Below are 15,471 nucleotides of genomic sequence, written 5' to 3'. Positions count from 1 at the left end.
TACAAAATTATTACGAACTTTTAAAAATAGAATATTTAAAATCCAAATGCAATTTAGGATATAGTTTGATTTAAATATTTAGTGAAATAATTAAGCCATATTAAGCCAACATCCTTTATTTTTAAATTATAGATCCTTAGAAACTCTTATACTTTTCATTTTTATTGAATAATTCATTAGCTATAATTATTTCATAGAAATTTTGACTAGCATAGTATATGAATATCAACTCTTCAAAATTAAGAATTATACTTTGTCTTATAGTCTTTTTAATGCAGTTATTCATATTTTATATTTATTGTCTTCTGTTTATCTGTGAAGATAATTTCAAGATGTTTGTTAGCAACATTATTTATAATTATTATATTGAAATCCTCTGATTTAACTTAATCAGAAATTGTATCTTTCTGCAATTGACACCCCCTGCATGTTGGATTCACAGAAAATGAGGCTTAAATTTATTTGAGAAAAGGGAAAGGTTTCTTGTAAATGTGTATGTTTGTGAATGTGTAGCTTTATCTCACACACACATACACATCACAAGACTGAAAAATTTACACTTTCATTTTCTTCATGTGTTTCTGTCCTTTGTTTCCTCATCTAACTTTCTAAGCTACTTTTTCTAAATCATCAGGAGATGAACCGTCTACTTCAGTCATTAGATGTGAACATTTTGGGCTTAATTATGTTTCATACGTGCTTTTAACTTGAAAGATTTTATCATTTTTTTATAAAAACATCAATGAAAGAATCTTTCATTTCCACATCTTTAATACTAAATAAAAACTGAGGAAGAAGAAACAGACTTTTTATCAAGTACATATTATGTTTTAATTCATCAAATGCATATTGAACATGAATATGTTCTGTTGATGGCAAGAAACACAATGATAAAAGCAAATAACATGGCCAAGCAACTGAAGACCTCCTGGGGAGGCTGACAGTCCAAGAGGAAATCATCGGGAAGTTCAACAAGAACCCCAATGGTCAAATCACTAGGTGTTGCCAGATCGCACAGAAGAGGCACCTAATCTAGAGTAGGGGCGGATTTTGAAGGGCTTCCTGGAGGCAGTGGCTTCTGAGGACAGACAGCACGGGCTAGAAGTAGCCAAGTGCAGAGAAGTAGGGGTGAGCCAGGGCGGGGTATCAGAAAGCACAAAGACTTGGAACTGAAGGAGTGCCTTCTTAGGAATTTGGTGAGGAATTTGGTGAGGCTCCTTCTATAATCTTTTCAGATTTTCTAGAAAAACAAACAAGCAACAGCAAAAATAGGCAAACTGACCATGCACAGATTTTGGGAAACCAAAGCTACAGAGTCTGGAACAGTTGCCACTTTTTCATCTTGCCAGCCCTTCACCAGTCAAGGGGAATCCATGACTTCAGTGAAGCACACACAGGCCAGAGTGGATGAGAAATTAAGGGGAACATCAGGGAGAAAAAATAAATAAAAACTACTATTTCAAATCAGTGCCCGAGTGCACACACTTTCTATATGAGGACAGTGACCACAAAGAGAAAATCAGGCATAAACAGAGCAGCTTAGGATACACCTGGGTCCTCACTAGTAAGTGGCACCTGCCCCCTCTTCCGGGGGGATTTTCCCTGTTCTTTTTTCACATTATACGTCAGCATAGAGAAATCCCCTCCTGCAGGCCACGCTCTTGCCCACTTCCACATCCTGCACTTCTCCTGGCTGGGAGGACACCCCTCCGAGGGAGGTTGAGCCCTGGGCCCCGGGCACTGGCCAGTCCCAGGATGGGAGAGATCTCTAAGACCTGCCAAGGGCTCTTGACCAGAACAGAAAGGAAACCGCAGCTGTGACAATGAAATTGAGCAACGACAGGATCCAGGCAAGAGGCACTTCCTGAGAATGCAATGTCACGGAAGGGACAGGGGAAGGCTGAGCCTTCGTGGTTTACTGATGTGTGCTCTGGCAAGGTGAGGGGAAAGGACCGCTTAGCTCTGCTGGTGGAAGAACAGCCAACCTATAGGTGCTCGCCAGAATATGGGGACTTGATCTCCTACGGTGGATTGACGCAGGAGTCATGCTTTAAAGGAGAACTAATTAAAAATACAAAAGAAAGGGAAGAAGCACCATCGACCATGATTTTGGTCAAAGAGTGAAAAAACTGTAAGTGCTCTTAAGAACAGCACAGCCTTGTTTTGGAGTTTGCAGGGTAAAGGGTGAGATGTGTGAGCAGTGCTAAGATGTATCCCTCCACCCTTTGTTAGAATTGGCTGAAAACTGTCGGGCAGGATTGTGTCTGTGTAATTTGCTCTTCTCTGAGCCTTGTGTGGAACATGAACAGATAGGCACAGATGCATATGTCTGATAATTGTACAAATGATGACTTAGTCCTCATGTACTAAAAAGGAGTAAGGATGTAAAATTCCATGGAGACTTTCAATTGGGAATATGAGCTTTCATTAGAAGTGGATATAGTTAGGTCAATGATTTAAAAAAACAAAACAAAACAAAACTTTCTGAATATTAGAAATGAGGTCACTCTGATTCTAGTTTATAGTATACTGCTTGTCACAGAAACATACTTTTTTCATCATTTCTGTCTGTTCTTCCTTGATGGGCAACTGAGAAAGCTGCCAGGCTTGGAGATGACAATTCTCTGAAGATTTAAATGAAGGTCAGGAGAGATAAATATTCCAGCTGCTGGACTCACTCTCTCACAGGCCTAGCACAGACCGTGTTTCTATGCTGCAAATCGGGAACACAGCCAGGAAAAGCCAGACTGAATTAATCCTATGCAAAATGCTCTATTAGGGAACTGCTCTCACCCGGGGTGAGCAAGCCAAGCGAAGTGAAATGAGGAGGGCACCGGGTTTGGGAGAGCTTTCTCAGCAGAGGGATAAACATATGGAATGTTCCAGAAACTTGAAGTATTTGAATGTGGCTAGAGCAATGAGTACAGGAGGAGAAGCCTGGCAATGGGCTGTGAAACAGACATGGGTCCTTCATGGAGGTTGCTATGTGCTGTGCTCACACTGACAGCACATCACTCTTCATCCTGCAGACAACCTGAATCACGGAAGGGGGTGTCATTTACCACTTAGAAGGCCAGCCAGCTGTTCCATCACTTGTTATTTCCTGACAACAATCTCAGATCTACATCTACATAGGCATCTGATGGTGGGAGTTGAAATTGATTTCCATGTCCACGTACAGAGTTACAACATTCAACAGAGGTGTGTACCATTTTAGGCAACAGGTGATATGGATTGTGTTGGAGTTTGAGGTATAAAACATCAAAATAGGAATTTTAGTCACCAACCAGCAATGAGAAGGGTAAAGAAAACAACCAATTATGTCTATAAAAATTATCTAATTGGAAATCTGCAGCAAATATTAAACATTGTATTTGTGGGAGGAAAAAAATCTAAAACTTAAGGGAGGGATATACTAAAACTCAATAAATTTACAATTGAAATACTTCTAAAATATGACAACTATGCAAATTCTAATCTGTAAGTGCTCTCTTTCAAAGATTTTTGATGAATGGCATATAGAATCGTCCAGGGAATGGTGCTAAAAAGAGAAAGGTCACAATTTGGTAGTCACTTGTGATGTTTTCATTTGGTCAAAATGAGTAATATTTACTACACCATTTAAGTAATTTTATACGTAAACATGTAAGATTTTCCGAGTGTTATTTTAAAAAAATAAAACAGTAAACGAGTGCTAAGTGGACATTTTTGGAAGAATTTCTTTTGGTGAACTCTCTTCCAATTATTTCATGAAGCATATTATCAATGGAAAAATTTGCAGAGTATCAGAGAACTATAGTCTTCACACTTAGTACTCCAATACATAATTATTTAGATTAATCGTATGTATATTATCCTTGCCTATGTTGATAAAGTATTTTATATAGCTGCCATCATAAATTTTATAAGGTATTTAAGCATTTTTAATTATTTACATCATATAACATTTAACTCTGTAAATAGCTATCTACTCACATATACATGCGTGTATATGTTTTTACTCACGCATATGTGTATATTCAAACACGTAGACACATACCTATAGTTTAATCAATAATTTATCAGAGCTCAGAGATATAATTTTGTACCTTTTTCTTTCAGATTCCGTAAGTACACACAAGTGATCTTATTTAAACTCATGCTGTATGGAATATGGAAAATATGAATTGATTTTAAATTTCCCAGGAGAATGTTCATTTTTAATGTCTCACAAGAATATTCCAAAGATGTTACATTAGAAATTATCTTCAGAAACAATAACAGCCAATTTTAGTGAGGCCTTGGGTATTGTTCCCAGGAAATTTGCTAATGTATATAATCAAACCAAATAATGAGCTGTAATACAGTGAGCATGCTGTTTTGTTTGAAAGGTATTCAAAGGAAATCTTGCTCTGTACTTCATATTTAGTGAGAAAATGAGTAAAAATCCAACAAAGAAAATTCAATGAAGAGATGCCCCGTGAAGCATAAATATTTCTCCTTAAAACCCACAATAAAAACAGTACACATACACATGCAAGCACACACACGCATACACACACACAACACGGGGAGTAGAAACCTGTAAAAACTGTGTCAAGAAGGAAGAACCCAGAACAAACTGAGCTTTTCCAACCATGATAGTAGCAATATTAAATAGATTGCAGCAAGGTCACCTAAGGAAGGGGAAAACTATTTGTAAAGGGTATGGCATGATGGTTAGAGAACAAAAAAAAGGTGACAAATGATCAAGTCTAATTTTGCACACCTTTTCCATGAGGGGAAACAACTTTCTAAATCAAAATAATGAAATATATTGTAAGAGTAGAGTTTTTCTTCCAGCCACGCAGGAGTGACAGGTAATAGTCTTTGCTCTTGTGTTAGATAACCAACACCAGACTGAAATATATAAACAACAGAGTAGTGCCATTGGACAACTTAGCAGAACAGGATAGCGATTCTGGAGACCAGAGAAACAGCCACGGAGCTCCGTGATGACACAGAGGCTGCGTGGAGGGAATCTCCAGTGTTGTGGGCAGAGGTACGTGCTCAGGCAGAACCTAGCACTCCTCAAGAGATGAGAAGACACAGATCCAATTGCATGTAGACCCAAGTAGCTAGAATTACAACAGGAGACAATTCCAGAGAGAAAAAGCTCGAGAGATGTACAGAAAGTTTCTTCTCCTAGGCATTTACACAAGAGAAATGAGAAAACATGTCCGCACAAAGATTTATCCACAAATGTTTGGAGCAGCTTTTTTTCCCAAGAGCCATAAATTGGAAACAATCCAAATGTCCATCAAAAGACAAATGGATAAACAGATAGTGGTACATCCATTCAGTGAAATAATACTCAGCAGAAACATGGAGCGAAGGATTGGTACAAAAAGATTGGATCAATGTACATGGCTGAATGAGGGCTCCCAAAAAGATGCGTCCATGTCTTGGCCCCCTGAACTGTGAATGTAAACTTGTTTGGAAAAAGGTTGTTTGCAGATGTAATTAAGAATCTTGAGATGAAATCATCCAGATCACCCAAATGGAACTTAAATCCCATGACAAGAGGCCTTATAAGAGATAGAGAAGACACAGACACACAGAGGAGAAGGTAATGTGAAAACAAAGACGGAGATTGGTGTTATGTAACCGAAATCCTGGAGCTGAAGAGGGAGGGATAGAATCTCTTTTTTGCCTACACTTGAGAATAACTGAAGGACTTGGTCACCTACCATGCTGATGCAACACACAGCATTAGTTATGACCAAGAAGTTATTTTACTGAAAAATAAGAGAGAGATTGTATCAAATAGGGTCACTGATATTGCCATGTATCCCATCCCTCTGATAAAGAACCACTATGGATTTAGCTAATTAACTTTATGGTAAAGTTAATTCTAGTAAAATTAGAATCATGGAGAACTCACACGTATTTGAAATATAGGCTTGACTAACTCTGTGATGTAAAACTCTCTTAATAGCTGAGATGCTGACAGTAGCCACCCAGAGCACATTGATAGAATGGAAGGTAAAAGATTAGGTTATAAATAGCAACTCTGTTTAGTTAAAATATGAGCATTAAACTCACAGCTAACATTCTACTGGCAGAAGTTTGTTTCTGATTTATAGGGAAGAGTAACCACAGAGATTTTTAAGAATGGTGGGACCGCTGTCAAAAATATTTCCCCCACTCGTGGGGAAAGGTGGATCCTCTGACCTCCCAGCGTGACTTATAGGGAAGAGTGACCACAGAGATTTTTAAGGATGGTGGGAACACTCTCAAAAATATTTCCCCCACTCATGGGGAAAGGTAGATCCTCTGACCTCCCAGGGTAAGGGATGTGAACATCCCAGTTTCCATAAGACTTTGGACTCCATCCTCCACAGTATAAAGGCAGCTCTCGCATTTCAGTTTCATTTAGTGCAAGCTGCTCCTGGTGCACGTGGTAGCCAAACAAACAACCAACCAAATAATTAGAGCACTTTCTAACCCCTCAAACTGCAAAATTAAAACCCAGAATCTCTGCTTAGTGAGTCCATATTAATAAAGTCATACTGACCCAGCTTTATGTTCCTTCTACCGTGGTCCCACATGCTTTGTATCCATTCCCACATATATTCCCTGGATTTTTTTTTTTTTTTCAATCTGCATGATTGAAAAAACTCAAACTTCCTTGTTACAAATCCTCCAATCTTAAAATTTTAGTTCAGCCTAGCCACTCACCTAGGTCTTTCCAGAATCACATATTCCCACCAAGATGAGGGAATTCATTTCAATGGCGACATCTCCCAACTTTGTCCTCAGCCTGCGAGGGACAATGATTACAGTACTTTGCTGGGGTTCTTATGTTCTTTTTGCTGATGTATTTCTCAGTCTTTCCTTGGTGGCACAGTTATGTGAAATTCAGAAGAGGTGTTTTGGCTGCTAGAGTAGTGAGAAGTAATAGCCAATCTTTCGCAGGAGCGTAGGCAAATGGATTCACAGTAGAAATGGAATACGAGCCAGACTTTAAAAAGGGGTAGCATTTAGACGTTTGCTGAGGTGGAGAGGACAGTCATGGAGAGGACAGTCATGGAGAGAAACAAATCTATCAAAGACAGCCTATGGGATGCTCACACATCAGTCAGAGAGCTACCCAATCCAGCTAAAGGGCAAGGGTTAGAGTTCCAAGAAGGATTATGATAAGTTGCCCACCCTATACTGCTCATCATTCTATAAAATCATTTGGAAACCTAACATCTACTGTATCACTTGAGGGACTTCTGAAACAAAGAAAAGGGAACAAGTTATTAAAGAAACCAGAATATGTGCGGTTATGAATGTTCACTAGAATCATTGTGGTGAATATTTCACAATATATATACATATTATTAAATCATTATGTTGTACATTTGAAAACAATATGTTATATATGTTTTAAAAAAGAGCAAAAAAGAGTATGTGTAAAAGAACTATGGACATTATTAGAAAGTATTAATTGGATGCACTCTATATTAACAATCAATTTTTATGGTGGTTATTTTAGGTTCTTAATCTGTAATATGAATTTGGGTTTCATATCAGCTTTCTAGTTTCTGGGCGTCTTTTTATTCTCTGCCTTTTTTGTTACTTTTTTATTCAAGTTACTGTCTTTGTACTCCTAAGGGTGAAACAGAGTTATTCAGGGATTGAATGGGGTGCAATTGTTCTAACTTCCTCCTTTTTTATTTTTTCTTTCTTTTTTTTTTTGAATTGTTCTTTCACTAGACTATCAATATTCCCTCTTCAACACTGATTGATGACAGCTTTCAAGAGAAAAAAATCAATCACCTACATGAATGACAGAGATCAGGTATCATTTAGACAAGTGTGTGCTTTCTGCAATCAGAAAACCTATTTATAGGAAAAGACAACTTTATGAACCATTTTGCACATGCTCAGTGGTAAAATTATTCTTTCTTCTCTTTCAAATTTAAAGTTATACATTTTCTAAGTTACTTTCAAGTGTCATACATTAGTGACTAGTGGAATTAATGTCCTCCACCCTCCAAAGCAACAGTTATTAGGTTTTTAGATAGCTTCAGTGCCATTAAAGGTTATATACTTTGGAGGAAATGTAGTTTTGCCTGGAAGACTTCATTGTCTCTCCATTGAGGATGGTTTTGCTGATTATTCTTTCCTAAAGTGTACTTTATGGTTCAATAAATGACTCAAACATTTTAAGCATAGTGTTGTCTTTATAGAGCATATCTAATTTTAGTCACTTTTGCTTATTTATAGTTTAAGAGGACTACTCAGAGAGCAGAAGTAAATGCCAAGAGATCGTCAGGGTTTCTCTATCACTAGATAAAAAGAAGTAAAACTTCCCTTCTGCCAAGAAACAATAGTTATTTTTGATTCCTAAAGTTGAAATGCTAGGCAGTCTTAAATCTCCTTAACCATGGATTCTATCTCAATAGTCTAAATGCACACACAATTACTGTAGAAAGTAAGCAAATGAATGAATCCTATTTTTATAGCCAAAGTTTCAAAAATCCAAATTTTTTCATTCCACATTTTAATATTTTACAAAGTAGTTTATCAAATATAATAATAAAGAATCACTAGAAATGAAATATTTAGAATTATATACTAGAGGAAATAAAGCATTGATATTTATGCAAGTATTGAGAAGTACATCAGCATGAAATAAAATGAAACTAAATACTGAACAGCTCCATATGCCCTGTTATGATTTAGTATTCTTATTTTCAATACAAATTTCTGGTTTTGATCTGGTTGCTGCTCACTTATGAACTGTATTTTTAAAAACTATCAACTCACTCTTCAATTCCCACTTCTACTTGTCCAACTACGTTCAAACCCCTCAGCCAAGATTTTAATTGATTTTTGTAGTAGCCAGTTGTTAATAGGATAATTTGTCAATACAATAATAAAACAATTGTCTCAATGGCTCTCCTTGCTCGGTTCATCAGATAACAAAGTTGAGTTTTGTTTCATTAATTGAATGCAGGTGTAGGATTTGTTGGATGAAAGATATAGATCCCTGTGGAACGGTGGAAATCTGGGTCAGGGATCACGGAAAAATTAGTTAAGCATGATGGGTCAACAGAGATCCAGACAGGTGTCCCAGCTTTGTTTCTCTGTGTCACTTCCTGTGCTCTCTCTTAAACACTGGTCTGTTGAGCTCGGGCGCACAGGTCAACACATGTATGTCTGAATCTGTAATAAATTAGAAACCAGGCTAGGATGCCTTATACTTACAAACACATGACCCCAAACACCCAGCTGGTATTAACTTCTCAGGATAAAAATATTTCACTATATGCTTAATGTTTTCAAAGACGGTAGTGAGATATTTTTTTCTCCTTCAAGATGAGTGGTGATTTTAAAAGAGATGTAAATAGTTTTCCTTTCTTGAAAAATAAAACATAAGACATTTATTTATACCCAAAAGGAACCTAGAATTGTTGAGAAAAGGAATTGATGCTAGTTGAAATACATCTGTGTTTTTAAAACCATCCTGAGAATGACAAAGGCTTTTGATATTCTCCATTTTTTTTACATTTAAAACCAATTTATTACTTCATTTTTTCTGAACAACAATGGTAAAATCTATGATATGAGCCAGTAGGAGTAGTATTGTAGCACAGATAAAGAAATGGACAAATAGGTTTCAGACTACAGTTATGCAGTCAGTGATTAGAGGTTGGATTCCACCTGCAATCTCTCTATTCCATCTAGTACTTTTGCCAGTGGACCACACTGTTACTAATTTAAGTGTAAGGCTTCTCACCCTGTCCCCCCACCGCATATACAGCCATGGTATCCTTTACTCCCTGTCCCCTCCCTCCAATTTCTTTCTTTTTGTATTGAAGTATAGTTTGATGTACAATATTATACGTTAGAGGTGTACAACGTAGTAATTCACAATTTTTAAAGGTTACACTCTGTTTTTAGTTATTATAAAATATGGTCTATATTCCCTGTCTTGTACAATATATCCTTGTAGCTTATATTTTATACATTTTATACATAATAGTTTGTACCTCCTAACCTCCTATCACCCCTCCCCCCTCTTCTCTCCCCAGTGGTAACCACTAGTTACTTATGTGTAGTTTGGAAATGGGATACAGGTGCCCCAATATAATGTTAAGGGCTCTTGTATAAAGTCTTAAACATGATCTGTTCTAATTGCAAAATGTTGCAAGGACTGCTCTGGGAGCTACAGCTAAGATATTTTAAAGTTACGAGTCAACATATCTTTCCTTGGAGGTGATGAAAACTACCACACTGCAGTGGGAGGAGCTGGGGTCACAGCTGGAATGTGTTACATTAAAGAAAAATAGTGAATTGACAATAGCCAAGACATGGAAGCAACCTAAATGTCCATCAACAGATGAATGGATAAAGTAGATGTGGCACATATATACAATGGAATATTACTCAGCCATAAAAAGGAACAAAATTGGGACATTTGTAGAGACATGGATGGACCTAGAGACTGTCATACAGAGTGAAGTGAGTCAGGAAGAGAAAAATAAATATCGTATATTAACACCTATATGCGGAATATAGAAAAATGGTACAGATCAACTGGTTTGCAAGGCAGAAATACAGACACAGACGTAGAGAACAAACATATGGACACCAAGTGGGAAAGGCAAGGTTGGGGGGGGTTGGGGTAGGATGAATTGGGAGATTGGGATTGTCATATATACATTACTAATATGAAAAAAATATCAAATTGTACACTTTAAATATATGCAGTTTATTGTATGTCAATTATATCTTGATAAAAGTTCTTAAAGAGGGAAAAAAAAAAAAAGCACAATAGTGAGATTCCATCCTGGTTGGACCAAAACATGTCCTTCCAGAGGGGCATCCTTGACTCCAACCCTTGTAGATTCAACATGGCCTCCCCAGATCTCTTTGAAAAGTTACATACACTTCATTCTTAATGTTTCTCTCATTTCTTTAGTTTTCAAACATGAATAGGACCAGAGCCACACTATGACTGCCTCTTTACTTATGAATGTCCCCCGCCTGGTTGAGGAGACTGTTTAACAGTGTTGGAGATCACACGCAGCTCTACACCAACTCAGCAACTCAGAAGCCAAGCAAAAGGAATCCCAGGCCAATCTCTCCTCACTCCCTGCAAATCTGCTTTAGCTCAGCTGGGAGTCTGGAAGACTGAGTCATGTAATTACCCCATGGGAAACAGAAGACGAGACTGCATTTAAATGCTATGGACTGATCCCATAAGCTCCATTACTTATTTTAATAAAACATGGTTGTGTTTGTTTAAAAAAATATTCTTCAGTTAATCTATAGCTATGGCATTTACAGTTCTTTTTTATTCTGTCATTTTATTATACTTTCAAGAGTTGCCACTGATGATTCTTGTTTATATCCTATTACAATTCTCAGTGAGGACATAGTAAAGTTATTCTTAAGTATCTACAAAATAGAATCCAGATTGAATGTAAACCATGGTATTAGACACTTATAACTTCACTGTAAGGACTCTTTCTGAGCATGGAAGCTCATTAAATGAGCGGGTACACACAGAAACTGTAGCCTATTCATAGCCTTATTTATGCCATGGCTGTCTAACACACACGCACACACACATACACACACACACATCATATGTCTGTCATTCTCACTAAAGAAAACCAACTTTTTCATAAGTTAAGAGTTCTTAAATCCAAAAGCAAGCCCAACTCAGAAGAAAAAGTTAAGACAAAAGGATTTAAGTTAGAAAATAAATCAGAATGATATTCTGTACAAAAATAGTTAGCCAGCCCTGCAAATAAAAGCTGAATGGGCTATGTAAATTTTATTGAAATATTTAAACTAAATCTATTTCATGTAGTGTTACAATAATTATCTGTGCTGCAAGTTAAAAAGATGTTTATATGCCATTTATATGTCCTACTTTGATAGTATCACATTCAGTAAATGTGCATTTTTTTCTATATGCTCTCTTTCATAGGTTCTAAGATGCACCATTTTTCTCATTTTAACATCTCTGAAATTTAGATGTATCTTAGCATTACTGTTTTATCAGTTATGATAGTGTTGTTTGTGTGTCTTTCTGATTCATATAACAATATATGAATATATAACACAATATACAATGATGACGTTTTGGATTTGGGGAAATATAAATGCAAACTAGCCCTCATTTCTACAATAATGGTATCTCACTGGTGCAACACTTTCTAGCATGTCCACATATAACCATATCTCAGGATAGGGTGGCTGAAAACGCTGGCAATTTCCCACTCTCAATGAGGGAGGGGAGGTAAATAGAATTGGCCAGGAGCTGGTGCCACAATCAGAGGAATTTAGTTTTGTTTCTGCATGTGTGTTTGTGGCATCACCAGGTCCCCCAATGATTAATAAAACAAAGCCCCTCACCCCCAAATGGCACCTATTTGGCCAAAAGTGTTTTCATTGTTTTCAAATGGTGTGTTCTCTTAACTGGGCCGAGTAAGGGAACTAGCAGACCCACATCTCTCTTATCTTTAATGGTTGGAGGACTCAGGTTCTCCAAGTTCAGGGGTTAGAATCCCTTCCCCACCCTGGAGGCTGTGCTCAGACAGACTTTGCTATCTAGGCTGAGGTCTGGGGAGCTCGATTTTGAGGACCCAAGAGGGAACCAAGATTGGGGGCCTCTTGCTGAGGATGTGAAGTTTTCATGAGGAGGGCAGATGACTCAGTCTGAACAGTTTGAAGAGAAAAGCACAGATAGTCTAGGCAGGTATCTGAGGGAAGAGAACTCACTTGGCAGTGAAGGGAGCATCCGAAGGAAAACCCTCGTTGAGCAGGTCCTCCTTCTTGGGAAGTGAAAAAAGTGAAGTCCAATGCCTATGATTGCCCTAAAACCCATTTCCTGTATTATCATAGACTTGCCATAGTCCTGCCCAGTGAACAGGGCAGTCAGAGAAAAGGGGAGAGGATGATGCTTCTTCCCGATCACTTCAGACTAGAGTAAGCCAAGACCCTCTCAGTAGGACCACAAAGAAAATGATCTGCAAAGACCCTCAGCCACACCAGAGAAACAGTCAGATTAACCCTCTGATTGCCCCAAAGCTGCAGGTCAGTCCCGGCAAGGGGAAGAGGTGAAAGCGGGTCCCACCTGGTGCTCGGGATGATAGGCAATTACATTTTTTATTTCACAGATGTGCAGATCAAGTAACTGAGAGGTTAAGCAACTTGCCTGAAGTCTAGCACTTATTTAGCTTGAAAGTGCTAGAACGAAGACAAAAGGTCTTTTACTCCAAAGTTATCACTTTTTGCAAAGCAATGTCCTCTACGCATTGCCAACTAAGTCTCGTTACTAGAAATCTTTGTGCGTCTGTGGGACCCTTGTTGCACAGATTCTACACGTATAACACTATTTCCTTCAGATAATTTACAATAAAAGCTTGAACAACATAGAAAAGGTCTCCAACTGTCTCTCTGGTTAATTCTTTACTTCCAGTGATATGGTCAATTGAAAACCAACTCTTAAATGTCAAGGTCATAATGTTAGGGCCAAGAATTTTAAACATTTTCAAACGGCTTTGATGTCACTTGACTTTATTTGTTTCTACTAAGTAAATTTTGATGTACATGCATTATATACTTTCCAAACAGTGGATATTGAACTTGATTGGGCAAATTTTAAACGTTTATTTAAAATCATATCAAGAACAGTTTTATTTTTACGTCCTCAAGGATTCAATGTACAAATTAAAAATGGACCAGTCCCATTCAGTATTCAAGTTTTTATCAAGTGCAATTGTTTTTATATTTTTATTATCGTTGTACTTATTATATTTATCAAACATAAACTTATATATTTTATAAAGAAGATGTGGTACAGGGGCTTCCCTGTGGCCCAGTGGTTAAGAATCCACCTGCCAATGCAGGGGACACAGTTTCAATCCCTGGGCCAGGAAGATCCCACATGCCAAGGAGCAACTAGGTCCTTGCGCCACAACTACTGAGCCTGTGCTCTAGAGCCCCCAAGCCACAACTGTTGAGCCCACGCACCACAACTACTGAAGCCCACGAGTCTAGAGCCCATGCACCACAACAAGAGAAGCCACTGCAATAAGAAGCCCGAGCACTGCAATGAAGAGTAGCCTCCACTCTCCACAACTACAGAGAGGCCGTGTGCAGCAACAAAGACCCAATGCAGCCAATAAATTAATTAATTAATTTAAAAAAAGATGTGGTACATATATACAATGGAATACTACTCAGCCATAAAAAGAACAAAATAGTGCCACTTGCAGCAATGTGGATGGACATAAAAATTATCATACCAAGTGAAGTCAGGAAGAGATAGACAAATATCATATGATATCACTTATATGACCCAATGAACTTATCTACAAGATAGAAAAAGACTTACAGACATAGAGAACAGACTTGTGGTTGCCAAGAGAGAGGAGGAGTAGGGGAGGGATGGACTGAGAGGTTGGGGTTAGCAGATAAAAGAAAAGGTACAGTTATTTATCTTGAAACACGTGCTATTAAGAAAGGCACAAGAACAGCAATGAGTGGAGACTGTTGTGTGAAGTGGTAGATGGAAGAGAACCTCTGGGCAGGTCTGTCTTCTGTCTAGATAACCAAAACCAACCCTCTTATTCTGGTTTACATCACCTAGATAAATTTTATTTAGATCTGGATGATATAGAAGAAGAATTAGGAAAAAAAGATTGGCCTAAATTATTCAAATTGGCCAACAGTATTATAAACATTGACCAGCCAACTATAAAATATTACCTCCCTAAATGATTCAAGAAATATCTAGCTTGACCTTGCATGGCAACTTTTCTCTAAGAGATCTGCCAGGCTTATAAGCACTCTCTTTCTTTTCCTTCTTCATCAGGCTCTTTTTCTAACACTACTAGGGGTATAAGAGTACTTTGCAGAGTATTTTGTTTCTTTGTCTTTGCTCTGACAGAAATTAGTTCAAGTTAGACCTTGTGATGGTCTCTGATGGTTTGAATCTCAATTCCTGGCAATTAGGAAGACAACTTCACCCTTTTCGATGACAATAACGTCATGCAAATAAAGCTTTTTCTTTTTTTTTAATTAGATTTCTTTCATCAAAATTTGTTCAGCAAAATATTTCCAACTTTCTCATTTCCAATGCCAAGTAACATCCTTGGTTGAGGTCTCCACAGACTGCACAGGGAGACATGTCACCAAAAGACTCACCTTTTAGTACAAATGAAAAATCTGACCTTAAGAAAGATCTCTGTATGTAAGACATACAACAGAATTTAAACTATTTTTTAATTTACTATTACCTTATTATTAATTTCTTTTGAAACCTAATCTTACAATAAAGCACATACCCATGTACAAAAGACTTAAAAAAAACACATAAATTTTTAAACAGAGCAATTTCCAGTTTAAAATAAAGAAATTATGAAACTAACGTAACAGCTGGCCCCAATACAATTACACAAATGGAATACATTTAAAAATTATATATCACAATTTGAAGCG

The sequence above is a fragment of the Hippopotamus amphibius genome, chromosome 7, assembly GCF_030028045.1.
Source record: "Hippopotamus amphibius kiboko isolate mHipAmp2 chromosome 7, mHipAmp2.hap2, whole genome shotgun sequence".
Taxonomy (NCBI): domain Eukaryota; kingdom Metazoa; phylum Chordata; class Mammalia; order Artiodactyla; family Hippopotamidae; genus Hippopotamus; species Hippopotamus amphibius.
The sequence above is the reverse complement of the archived record's forward strand: the minus strand, read 5'-3'. Positions refer to the sequence as shown.